Source organism: Desmodus rotundus, chromosome 5 (genome assembly GCF_022682495.2).
Source record: "Desmodus rotundus isolate HL8 chromosome 5, HLdesRot8A.1, whole genome shotgun sequence".
Lineage (NCBI taxonomy): Eukaryota > Metazoa > Chordata > Mammalia > Chiroptera > Phyllostomidae > Desmodus > Desmodus rotundus.
The window spans coordinates 58,162,912-58,175,810 of record NC_071391.1 but is presented as its reverse complement, the minus strand read 5'-3'; positions in this window follow the sequence as shown (position 1 = coordinate 58,175,810).

Below are 12,899 nucleotides of genomic sequence, written 5' to 3'. Positions count from 1 at the left end.
CTGTTTTCTGGACTTAATTCCCAACAGCACCAGAGCCTCCATGTGTCTGTTGGCTAGGGACCTTGCCCATAAGGACACAGTGTTTACAGAATCAATGAGGAAGAGAGGAAGGGTGACCGTAAATGTCAAACAAGAGGCCCCTTTTAAGGACATTCCCAGCATGGGCATGCCTAGGGAGTGCAGTGCCATCAAAATAAGGTTTTTGCTAGAGTGACGTCTTTTTCTGCCTGGACAACAGTGCTCAGAGAACAGCCTTGACATTCTCCTTTGCAAACTGCCTTTAGAGGCCCAGTAGAGAAATCCAATTCATTTTTTATAGCACCCTCTGATATTTTTTTGGCACGAGGATCTTGTGTAGAATAAAAAGAACTAGGCTTCGAGTTGGAGAAACCTATGAGTGAATTTAAATTAGTCCACTTAATAGCTGTATGATATTGGACAAATTACGGACCCTTTATGTTTGTTAATTTCCTTATCTATCAAGAGGGATCATGATCCTCTACCTTCCATCACACACGACACTACCTGGATGCAATGGTAACCTCCAAAGCTCACTGCCATGCAAGGTGGTACTCCCTACCTGAGGTCACAGAACAGAAAGGCTCACTAACCTAAATTAAAATGCTCAAATCACACAGATTATAAAATTAATTAAAAACACGCAATGAGAGACAGGAGAACTATATTAGCACTCTGTGATAGGTGTGAGGAGGGTGGAAGGACCACACTATATGAATCTTGGGGTGTCTCTCTCTGCCACATCAGGCTTCCCCACTGATGGCTTGGTTACAGGACCACGGTTGAGGTTCAGGCTAAGCGGTATACAAGTGGAGAGTGCCCTAGGCAAGGACACACACTTGTATTGGAGAGACGCAGGGACAAGAATACCAGGCCCACAGCTGTAAGCCTGGCAATTAGCCTGCTGAGCAGCCAAGAGCTGGCAGAAGACACATGGAGCCAGTTGGGTGTTACCAGTGTATGGCTGAATCAAGGCTTCATGAATATTCAGTGCTTCTGTATATTTAGTGCACCCAGAATATTTGGTGCCTCAGTTTAGCGACTCAGAGGTCTCATGCATGCATATATTCAGTGCACAGTTGTCTCTTGAGTATTTAGTACCTCATAAATATTATGTATCTCTTGGTCCATTCATGCCTTTCTATCTGTGTTTAAGGAACATAATTCTTGTTTGTATCAATTAGCCTAGGGTAAAATTTATTTCCTTACATGTTGTTTTGCTTAAAGTTGCAGAACCTATTGATGTCAAATGAGGACTTAACTTTCTTAGGATATCAAGGGAGAAAGGAAATGATAATTACTGAGCAAGACTTTCTTTAAACAGCAGCCACAGCAGCCCTGTAAGGAATGTAACATTAATCCCATTTTTGTAGAGAAGAAAACTGAAGTATAGGTCTCAAGTGGTTCACCCAAGAATGCCCTTTCGTGAACAGCACACCTGGGATGAATTCTAAGTCCAGTGGACACCTGGCTGCACATTCTTTCCAGTGAACCATGCTGCTAAGAATACCCTGGGTTCTTATATGTCCCTTTGCTCATTCATTCCTCAGATTTCTGTCTCATGTCTACCATGTGTTCAGTGCTGCGCTAAGTACAGGGCAAACTCACGGACTTACCCTTGCAGAGCTCACAATCCACTGGGGCGATTAATGAGAAAATGGACCATGACAAAGCAAGGTTGCATCAGGTTCCACGAGGGAGGTCAGCACAGAATGATCAGGAAAGGGGCCTCACATGACCGGACTTGGGGGCCAGAGAAGGCTTCCAGGAGGAAGGAGACATGGTTCATAGCACGCTCCTCCATGGATCACTGTGGGAACCCCAGAGCAGTGTTGCCAGGCAGGGACAGTGGGAGAAATACTCATATGACTTGATGAGACTTCGGGTACTTTTGAGTGGACCCAGAGCTGACGGTGTTCCATCCATACTACGGAGCCACAGTCTGGTCCCTGGAGGCTCCGCACTTACTCTCCGAGGCTGACCGGCTGGCAAGCTCCCGCAGGCCACAGGCTTGTTTTAGTTAGTTAATGGCTCTTTGGAATGCATGTACTTCCCATTAATTCTGGTTTTCAAAAATTAAATGAAAACCTTTGATTTACTTTAAAGATATATTTGGCCAACTTTCATAAAAGCTTACCCAGCTCAGGGGAGAAAACAAGATTTGCAAGTTTAAATCTTAGAAAGAATTTAAATTATTCCAGATGCTAAACTCTGTCATCTTTCAGGGCTCATGGGCAATTTTTTCGAAGCTTCTAAGCCTCAATTTCTTCATGAGGAGAATGGGATGTCAGTAATTTGACCTGAGTGTGTGACTGTTTGTGTACGGACTAAATGAAGTAATGAGAATGTTCCAGTCCCTGGTCTGCTTGCCCTTCACAGTGTTCCATGCCTCTCCCCTTCTTGATTCCACAGGGCATAGGATGAAGCCTGCATTCCCCAGCTCCCGTATCAGCTGGCCTCCACCTGGTGTGGTGAGTGGGAGCTCCTGATGGGAGATTATAGGGTAGGAGAAAGGAGCAGGGGTATTCCTCCTCCCGCCTTCTCTGGGTGAAATGTTCAGAGCAGCTGTTTCCCCTCCTTGGCACCAGCTCCCTCAGGCACGTCCACCGTGGTCTGGGTTCAGCAAGTGAGGCCAGCACCGCAGCCTGGGGAACTCTACCTTCTCCCTTTCCCCCTTCTGCTGAGGGTGCCAGCAGCCTCCTGCTGAGGTTAGCTTCTGGGTACCCTCATCACCTCCCTTCTTCCTTCTCTTCTGTAGCCATTTTCTGGAATTAGATTCCCCGTGTTTTAAATACACAGAGAGCTTTTATTTTGTGGTCAGACTCTGACTTCTGCAGTGAGGGAAATGCACTTGCCTGATAGGATTTATTTTCTCAAAGAATGATTAGGCAAAATATCAGGTGAAAAGAGGGGGAGTAAAGCTTAGACCATGGAAAAGATTGGTTGTACATGTTGGTCTTTCTTAGCCCAACGTCTAGTGAATGTTCAGTCAATGTGGCAATGGTGATGAGAATTACTCACTTTCTGCTATGGAGAAACATGCCTTTGACTGGAAGAGAAGTGCAGAACGATCTAATGGTTCCTGTTAATAATTGGCAGCCCCCTGCAATTCCCTGGAGCCTGGTTCTGAGTGCTGGGAAGAGCTGTCCTCAGCCGGGGCTCCCTGGAAGGGCTGGTCCACATGGTACTCCCTAATCAAGAGCGGGTTTTCCAACCCTCACAGTCTGGGGTGAGAACTCATCCTCCTCACCCTAAGGACAGAGGAAGAATGTTTCAAGAATATTTGCCATACCTCTTCCTCCAAGATCCTGTTTTCACATTCTTCTGATGGCTTCCCAGCCCCATGCCAATTTGTTGTTTATGTCCATGGCCATGTTACTTTAATTCCCAGCCCAATCCAAGTCAGAGGCATCCAGATGGGCCCTGCTCAGAGGCAGAAGGGGTTAAACCCAGTCTTTGCCACCGGGAAGGAGACTGGGCAGTCACTGCACTGGGCTCCCAGCATGAGGGAGGGGAGACAGGAGGTGAGTTTCATGCCTCCTTATGCTCAAGTGCCCAAGATGGCGGCTAGCACGATAGGAAGGCAGGAAGGCAGATGCATCCTGTGGCGCAGGCTCTGGAATAGGCCTCCCTCTCTGGCGTCCTAACATCGTCACGCTGGCTGAGCAATGACCGTGCCAGCCACCCTCCCTACTCTGTTTCTAACCCTCCCAGCAACCCCGTGAGGTAGGGTTGTCAAGCCCAGTTTACGGATTATGAAATCATGTAACCTCCGGGAGGTTACATGATTTCTGCAAGACTGCACAACTGGTCAGTGTCAGAACTGGGATTCAAAGCCACATTTTCAGGTTCTAAAATCTGCATTGTTTCAATAATTCTGTCCTGCCTCCCTGACATCTTTGTGGCAGGAGTTTAAGAATACCCTGGGTGGCCACACCACATATTTTGTAGTTGCCTTCACCAAAAGCCTGGGTGGACCCCAGTTGGCAGCGTGAGAGGGGGAATGCCTCTGAGCCCAATGGAATGAATACACAGTAATCTATCCCAGGGTCTCTCCTAGTTCTGAAGCTAAATACCAGCCATTACCTGGGAAACCAGAAGCCATCTGTGGTGGTCAGGGGCATTAGGGAGGGAAGGTTCACTTGGATATACCTTCATCACTCTGAGATTCAGTGACATAAAAAGAGATAGCAGCTTGCTTGGGTGCCTCAAGGGCTGGCGTGAGAAACAGGGTTTTGTGTTGGAGACCAGTTACCACTATAGTGAAGCACCACTAAACCAAAAGAAACCTAAAGAGCAAAGCCACAGCCTTTTGATGACATTGTTGCTGCCCTTACATCGCTATGATCTGAACATCCCTGACATCACCAAGGCAATCACATTACCGTGTGGTGCTCAAGTCTCTTAGAGCACGGAGCCTCTGCCTACTTGAATGTAAGAAGACCAGTCTTTGACAGAAACCCCTCTGAAATATTTCTGAGAAGCCCCAGAATGCTTACATGTTTCCAAGCATCAGGGCCAGCGCTGGTCTCTTGCCAAACGTTGCAGCTGCTGCCCAAGGCCAGATGCTGCCACCACCCTCTTGAAGAGAGAAAGAGAAAGTTTCTTACACATCACCCTCTGCCAGAGCTCCACAACTTGGCCCCTTTCAGTTGGTGTGTTAAGTAAGACACCTATTTAAGTTCATATGCATATTCCCCTTCCATGTGCACTCAGGGGTTGGGGGCAGGCCAACGTCTAATATCAGCTCACAGAGTAGACCTGGAAACATGGCTGCCTTCTAGCCCTGGCTGTGCTGGGCCTGGCTACCTGCAGAGCCCGTCTTTCTCTGATGGATGATTCCATTCAGGAGAATCCATAGTTCCTCTTAGCAAAACTGGCTCTTATCTGACTGTCATATGTATTATATTTAAACCTGACAAGTAAATGAAATTCAAATCCTTAAAAAAAAAAATCTCCAAGTGAGTTCCCCAGCCCTCTTGAATATCAGTGGCTAAAAATGTATGTATGGGGAAAGGAACAGAGTTGCTTCTTCTTTTTTCTTTTTTTTTTTTTCTCTCTCTCTCTCCCCTGCCTCCACCCACCCCCCTCCCCAGGACCTGAAGCAGTGGTTCTTGCTCGACTAGATCTAATTTCATATTAGATTTCTTTTGGACAGGCAAAAAGAACCAGTATTTAACCGATTAGCCATAAGACCTCAGATTAGAACTATAGATGATTAGTTTTGAGAAGGGAATGTACAGATAACTTAGGTCAGTGGTTTTCAGTCTGTGAGCAGTTTGTGAGTTATATACTTGGGTGTCCATGGATTATAATACTCTGATCCAAACACTGTCAAGATTCTGAATAAACAGTATTTCTCCATCACATATAATACTATTTTTTCAAACATCTATGCCCTTGTTGAGATGAATAAACTATAAATGCATCTCAAAATGTAACTGAATTTATTACAGTTTTTAGTTGTTACATTTTTTCTCAAACAACCAACATAAAAATACATTTACATTTATACGGCAATAGTTTACAAAATTTTTTGATGTAAAAAGACATCCCCACATTCAAAGAAGGTTATGACACTTTTCCTCTAGGCCTCCATTTCTGGGAATTACCTGAGGGTGGCTTGTAAAATGCACCCAGATATAGGAATATGTATTTAGCGGTGGGGCCCAGGAATCTGCATTTTAACACGTTCTCCTGGTGATTCATCTATGCACTGCACTGTGAGAACCTCAGCTGAGGTCAACCCACTTATTTTATGAATGAGGGAATTCAAGCTCGGAGTGGGGAAGTGATTGGACCAAGGCCATAAAACCCTGGTCAATAGCCCCATCTATTCCATCCATGTCTTGTCCCTCTTGGTCCCAGCAAGGGGCGGAACAAGCGTACTCCTCTCCCAGGAAGGGACCAGCTAATGAAGACCACAGGGTCTCAGCATAGCAGCAAAACCCTGCCTCCAATGGGTGAAAACGTTCTCTGTCCGAGGCCCTCAGTCTTCCCCCTCAGCTCTCACAAACGCCACCCCCACCCCCAGTCAAGTAGGCAGGCCAGTGGCCTCGCTACCGCTACCATCCCAGAGGCTTTGCCCGAACTTCTCCCACTTCCTGATCCAGCCCAGCACTCCCTCCCATCCTGCCTATTGGTAGATTTCAACAGGCAGTTCTCTCAAGTCCCACTTTCCAGTTAAGCCCCAGGAACATTTTTCAGGACCATCCTAACCTTGCTGGACACTCTGTGGCCTTGAAATCCTCTGCACCAGAATGTGTGCTTGTTTTACGTTGTTTTGTGTGTGGACAGCCGCTGTATCTCAGAGAATGTCTGGCGCGGAGCTGTACACATGGGCTCTGCCTGATGAATGAATGTGTTCAAATATGCATGACACGAACCCCAAACATGTTTAGTGTGAACATACACATCATTCGGCCTTTCATTTATTTATAGCCACTCTCCAGACACTTTTTGCCAGGACCTGCTGAAACAGAATGAACCAATTGTGGGCCTTCTCTCAAGGAGTTCGTGTGCTCTGAGTGGTTTAGATTCTTCCTGATGTTTGATTATTTTTTATATTAGCACAAATTTAATTTTTTGGGTCCCCAAATGAATTATAGTTATCTAACTTTGTAATACAATCACAAAATTGTGAGGGAAAGCAATCATCATTAAAACACAAATTCTTAATAAATAATATATTTATCCAGTTACAGAACACAACCTACATTCTGGGCCACTTATAAGCAGTATCTCATTTACTCCTCCATGCAACCCTTCAAGCACACCATTATTTCTGTTTTAATGATGGAAAAAAATGAAGCAAGTGACTTGCCCAAGATCCCATCAAATATGATGTCAAGTTTCAAACCCAGTTTTGAGTAATAAGCAAGCTTGTGTCCTTAACTGCTGCTCTACATCACCACCCCATCCCATGACGGTACTTCTGCATCCAGCGTTTCATAAAGGCTGAAGTGCAAGCAGTTGCTAGAGGACAACAAAATAAACAGGATGAGTCACCTGGGGCAGGCAGCAGGCCTGATGAGATTGATGAATCCATTGTCAGTAAGCTGGGTCAGGAATTACAAAACAACGTTAGAATCTATTGCACAAAACCCCAAGCTCTCAATGAGCTGTGCAAAAAACCGAGACACATTATTGTTCTCAGATGCTGAGTGTGTTGGCTTGACCTGCATTCCCACCCATTTACCCTGGCGCCTTCTCTCCTTCAGGGGTGGTTCTCTAGAAGCAGTCTAGAGAATTCAGATTTAAGAAACTTATCCCAGGCCTCCTGTGCCTGACTCACTGTGTGGTCTCTCACTGGTGAGTCACCAGTCTGTGACTCAGTTTTCATGTCCTACACACAGCTCGGAGACTGTTCAGATTCTGGGGACAGATTTCTATGAAGGTGGCATAATTTTAGTGATGTGCTGGGCTCAAAAGGTTAGCTGGTAAGAACCATAGACTAGATCTGGGGAATAATTGGGCCCTCAAGTGGACCTCTGCCTCTGTTTCCAAGCAGGACATAGCTCAGTTGAGCATCCTGGGAGACACCATTCCCAGAACAGGCTGTTATGAAGACGGGACATAACAAGATCTTGGAATGGGATTTTTCTTGCCACTAGCTCACCTGAGATCCCAGTATGATAAACATCAAGATTCAAAAATGAGCTTTCTGGACCTAAGGGAGCGGGAGGCACCATCACTGGAGTCAATATCAGCCACAACAGAGACTGAGAGTTTCGGCACAAGGAACCCAAGAGCCAGCACCTTTACCTAAGGCTGCTGGTCAAGCTCTATAGGTTCTGGTGAGACAAACCAACTCCACCTTCAACCAGGTGCTGCGGAAGAGGCTGTTCATGAGTCCCAACACACAGCTGTCCTGGCCGTTTCCTAGATGATCCTCTTGGAGCCTGACCATATCCTGACCTTTCCATTCCTTCTCTCTGTATATCATAATGTTTTGTGTAAGCCTCTAAGATAGCATGCCACTTTGTATTAGAACTGATTGCTTACCAGTACTCCCCATATTAAAAGATGAGTTCCCATGGGCAGCAACTATATTGTATTCACGGTAATATACTCTGTAACCAGCACAGTGATGACATGTGGTTGGTATGCAGTCAATTCTTGTTAAATGAATGATTAAATGAGTGTATACATGTTGATAGACAGGGCTTGACAAAAAAGGGAGACATTTATAGGGTGGGGCAAAAGTAGGCTTACAGTTTATTTTTGTATTATTATTTATTAATTATTGTATTATTTTCAATACACACAACTGTAAACCTATTTTTGCCCCATCCCATATTTAGACCTTTTGGGTCTTTTCAAATCTCACCAGCTGTGCTGTGCTCATTGGTCCTACTTGTAGTTCCACTCATGCTCCCTGAAGACCCGGGTAGCTCTTTGCCCATTTGCATTTGTTCAGGGGAATCCCAATTATACCCATGAGACAGCACATCCCTGAGGAGGGAAGGAGACACTGAAGAGGACAAGCTCCCCATCGGGGTAAATGAAAAATGGCAGCTGAGCCATGCTTGCCCGATTTCAACAGAACCCTCTGTTGTACAGGGAACAGTGGAGAAATTGTTCGTCCACATCTCATTCTTTGTGGAAATATTCTACTACAAATTTAGTGTCAGCTTTGATTTCCTGCCCTGGGAGGAGACTTGGTCAAAAGGCACAAAGTGGGCCTGTGCAGAGGGCAGAGGGATTGTGAGGCTGGATAAGAGGAGACCCTCACATTTCATCTTTGTTCCATGGTGGAACTTCTAGCATGGGGTTGGTCAGCCCAGCCCCGCCCCGCCCCAGCCTTGGGCTCTGTGGAGAACTCCATCTCCTCTTGGAATCACAGCAAGATCACAGGCAGAAGAGCGAAGGTCAGACCAGGCCAGAGGGTCAGTGCCCCTGTCCTTTGCTTGCTTCTTGGAAAGGAACAAGCACACAGGGGCCCTGGAGTGATAGGAATCTGAGGGGCCGAGGGCAGGCAAACAAGAGGCAGGAGTCACCCAACTCTTCCAGGTCCACTTGAAGAGGACATTAACTAAAATAACCTGGAAAAGGCACTTGCAGAGCAAAAGCAAATCCAGTTGCTATCTCAAAGCTAATTTTAAGAATGTTTTTTTTTTCTTAAAATTTCATCACCATGACTCATCGCATGGCAGGCCAAGATTCTGAAGCTCTGAGTCAGACTGGGCCCTGGGAGTTGAAGCTCAGTGGGGTGTTTTACCTAAATAAAGCCTCAAGCCCAGCCTGCTGTGACAGATGGGTTAGAAATTTGCTAATTCAGCAGTGCACACGCCCTTGCCCCTCTGACGTTCACAGAGTTGCCCACAAGTTCCTGGGACTGTTGGTGTGATGTTTTTTCTTAGACGTGAGACACCCCTTCCTTTTTCTTCAACCTTCACTCAGTATGTTTCCGTATCTTCCCTGCTAATTTCCATAATCTGGTCATCACTGCTATAGGTGCTTTTTTTTTCTTTTTTTTTAATACTTGGAGCTGGAACAGGTGTGATGATAAAACACAAATTTCAGCAAGAATTTAGGGTCCCTTTCTCTAAATGCCAATCAAAGGGAATTCATTACATTTGGATCTTTGAAAGTCAGAGATGGAAGGAGCCTCAGCTCACGTCATCCACCGTCCCTGTCATTATATAGATAAGGAATCCAAGCCCCAAAGATGTTGACCGATTTGCCCAAGGTGACACAGACTGGAAGAAAATCCAGACAAAAGCCAGGATCATCTGCTCACATCTCCATCTCTTGACTATATGGCCTCCACTGTTTCGTTTTGGGGTTTTTTTTGTTTCTTTTTTTACTATATGTCCAGATGAATTTCTAGACTTGAGAACACCCACACCTGGTTATTGGTGGTAGAAAAAACCTACAGGAATGAGAGAGGAGGCAAAGTTCAGGGCTGGCTGCCTGCTCCTTGTGTCCCTTAAGCTCCAGATCAGTGACCTGAGTAGGTGGCTGCCACAGCCATGGTAACAGGGGGGAGTAGACTGGAGGCAGATACCCAATATTGACTCAAGGATGGTGATAGCGGGGGGTTTTCCAAAGCAACGGAGTCGAGGAACGTGGCCTGTGGAAATTTTGCCTTCAGCTGTCCTTGGGCCACATGATGGGTGTCATCCTTATTGCAACAATAAGGATGGGGGTATGTAGTCAGGTGTAGTAAGACTGGCTTTGGCATCACGCTATTGAAATCTGATGGCAACAGAGGCCCATTCACTTGAGCTCAGGGGGAAAAGATCATTATGAGGATTCAGAGACCTCACAGGACCACAAAGACAGGTGCCATACGTAGCCAAGACTCTTCAGGCCTAAAGTCAGCCCTTTGTCAGGAGCTGAAGGGGCTAGCCCTGAGACAGTTCAGGGGTAACCCTGGACTCCACCTTGACTGAAAGAACTCCATCTTTCAGCCATAAACCTCACTGTGACTCTTTGCTTTTGATAAAATTTCATAATTGAAATTAACCTAGCAATATCCTTAAAGGAAAGAACATACGATGATAACATCATGTTCTGCAAAATAGTTGTTTCATCAATTAAATGGAAACTAGAATATTTGCACAAGCATTATTTTATAGGCCTGTTGAATGGCCCACTGACCATGGAAAACATCTTGTGACTACCCTGGGATCAACTGCCACCAGATGACAATCGTGGACAACTAACTTCATCTCCATTCCCAAGCGCTACACCCACCCCCAGGCCACTCTATAAGCCATCCACAAGGACCCTCTGGGGAGCTCGACTTCTCCTTTCTGATCAACTCCCTTGTGTGCAATCTCTTTGCAATAGACTCTAACGACCTGATCTTGTACTGAGTTCAGTGCTCACCTCTATGACATTGAGACTCAAGAACCTGTCATTCAAGGTCCAGTAACAGTTCCAGGCTCCCTTCTCTTTGGTTCTGTGTTTTTGTCCCTGTTTTCTTTCTCACTCTGTTTCTTGATGTATCTCTGATTTTGCACTTACTTTCCCTTGACATCTCCTCTTCTCTTGGTGTATCTGCTCTGTCTTCCCCTCTCTGCTGCCTGCAGTTCTCACTTTAGTTTGCACATGGCTCAGAATGGCAGCCCCTGTATTTAGTCCACCTCTTTCACCTTTATCTCTGCTTCCATAGCTAACTGGTGGTGAATTGTTCAGGTTCTAAAATCATAAGAAAGGAATCAAGTGGTCCCAGATGACATTTTTGAGCCTGGTTGCACAAGTCACAGGCTACTGGCCACCCCAAGGATTAGCTGCTCTTGTGTCAGATGTCCAAGCCTTATCCAGTCACTGTAGCCACAGGAGCAGAACCTCCAGACCACAATCAGCAGGGAGTGGGGGCAGTACAGACTATGGGGGTTTGTCAGTGCACAAGGTATCTGGCTGTGTATTCCAGCTTTGCTGCTTATAAGACTTGTGACTCTAGGCAAGACTCCTTATATCTCTGGACGTTAGTTTCCTTATCTGTAAAATGAGGGGAATAATAATTACTTAACAAGGTTGTTGAGAAGGCCAGATAAATATAATATCTAACCAACCCATGCCTTGCACAAGGCAGATACTCAATAGTTGCTGTTATTGACTAGTACTGCTATTATCAACTAGTATTTAAGAGAACCAAAGTCTTGGGCATACACAGCACGTTGTGGCCTGTGGCCGTTTGAACTTCTCCCTCTGTTGTATCTCTCCAATTGGAATCTTTTTCTTCTCCCTCTTGATGTTTCTTCATTCTTCCCTTGTTGTCAGTAACCCAGGGCTTGAGAGTTTCACAACAGGATGCACTGGAGCCAAAGTTTTCCATTCGGCTATGACTTACATGCCCTGCCTTGTTGTCAGTAATGTTGAAGGGGTGGAGGGTGTCGTTTACTGTACTGAAAAATGCTGTGATCTGTTTTCTTGCAAAATTGTAGCAACAAAGGAAGGAAGTTGTTTGTGATGACACTGCTGGCTTTTAAAACATAAATAAGAAGCTGTGTGTTATTGTTTGGCAAAATTCCCAAAATTTTCCTCAAGAAGCTCAGGCCAAGTGAGAGCCAGCTACAGAATGCAGAGATATATTTAATAAGAAGCAGAAATTACTCCAGATGCCAGAAATTGTTATAAACAAAAACTTAGCCAAGCATACACAGCCTTCCCTCTCTTCTTATCGGTCTTCTATCTGTACACACTGCAAATCACCGCCTGAAAAGCTCAATGGGTGAGCTGTGTTCACGAGAAGTAAGGGTGTGAGGACTGGTCTCGGGGGAGGTAGGTTACTGGGTCCTTGGAAAATTAGGGACAGAGCTATGAACGGAGGAAAGGGTCAACAGAACATGGTGAGGGCCGGCTTGTTCTGCAGTAGAGAAGGGATATGGACTACAAAAACAGAGGGAGAATCTGTGATAAAAATGTAGGTCGTTTCAAAAATTGCCATAAAAATTGCCAGGGCCTGGGCTGACTTCATGGACGTGTGAGCTATGTACTTGCACAGGGTCCCACACTCAAAAGGGCTTCCTGGTTAGTTTAATGCTCTGCTGTTAATGTATTAAAATTCTTCTGAATTTTTGAGAGTAGCATAGGCAAAGAACAGGTAAAGGAGGGTTTCCCCACAGACAGATCTAGATAGAGACGCCAGCTTTGCCACTGACAGCTCTTGTAACTTCTGGCCAAAGCTCCTTACTTCTCTGAACTTCAGTTCCTTCATCTGTAAAATGAGGGAAACAATAGCTGTTCACAAGGTTGACGACAAGATTAGATGAGATATAGTATATAAAGTCCCTAGCACTTTGCCTGGCACATGTAAATAATCAACCATTACTATTCTAGCCTACTATTGATTTAAGCAAACTGAAATTAAGAAAAGTAACTTCTGAGCTCATTGACTATGACTTTACGTGTATGCATCTCAGTTTTTT